This window comes from Neophocaena asiaeorientalis, unplaced genomic scaffold (genome assembly GCF_003031525.2).
Source record: "Neophocaena asiaeorientalis asiaeorientalis breed wild unplaced genomic scaffold, Neophocaena_asiaeorientalis_V1.1 C47372313, whole genome shotgun sequence".
Classification (NCBI taxonomy): domain Eukaryota; kingdom Metazoa; phylum Chordata; class Mammalia; order Artiodactyla; family Phocoenidae; genus Neophocaena; species Neophocaena asiaeorientalis.
This window is the reverse complement of record NW_020181624.1, coordinates 1-307: the sequence shown is the minus strand read 5'-3', so window position 1 is coordinate 307 and position 307 is coordinate 1. Positions and strand designations below refer to the sequence as shown.

General features: G+C 37.1%; 1 non-coding gene across 1 annotated transcript; it reads right to left on the bottom strand.

Annotated features, from left to right (window-relative positions):
• Window positions 1-224: 224 nt before the first annotated feature.
• Window positions 225-307, bottom strand: LOC112392001 (small nucleolar RNA U109; the record flags this gene model as incomplete). Its single annotated transcript, XR_003001613.1, has 1 exon — window positions 225-307. It is a non-coding gene; the product is annotated as a small nucleolar RNA U109 (small nucleolar RNA).

Genomic DNA, 307 nt, shown 5'->3' with positions numbered 1-307 from the left:
GTCCCTCAATAGTTATGCTTTTTAAGGACAGTTTTAATTATGCTCCATGTTAAATGATCTTACAATGAATAAGTTATACGAATAGTTCCTCAAAAATTGCTGATAGAAAGAAAGAAAAAGAAAGGAAGGAAGGAAAGGAAGGGAAGGAAGGAAGAAAGAATAAGGGCAGGGTCAAGGAATCTGCCTCAACCATTTTTTTGTATTTTCTTCTTCTTCTTTTCCCTTTATGTAGGAGAAATACACTACTACTCAACCTCTACTATCAGAACGGCAGCCCTGGTGACTTTCAATGTAGCGTGTTATGGGC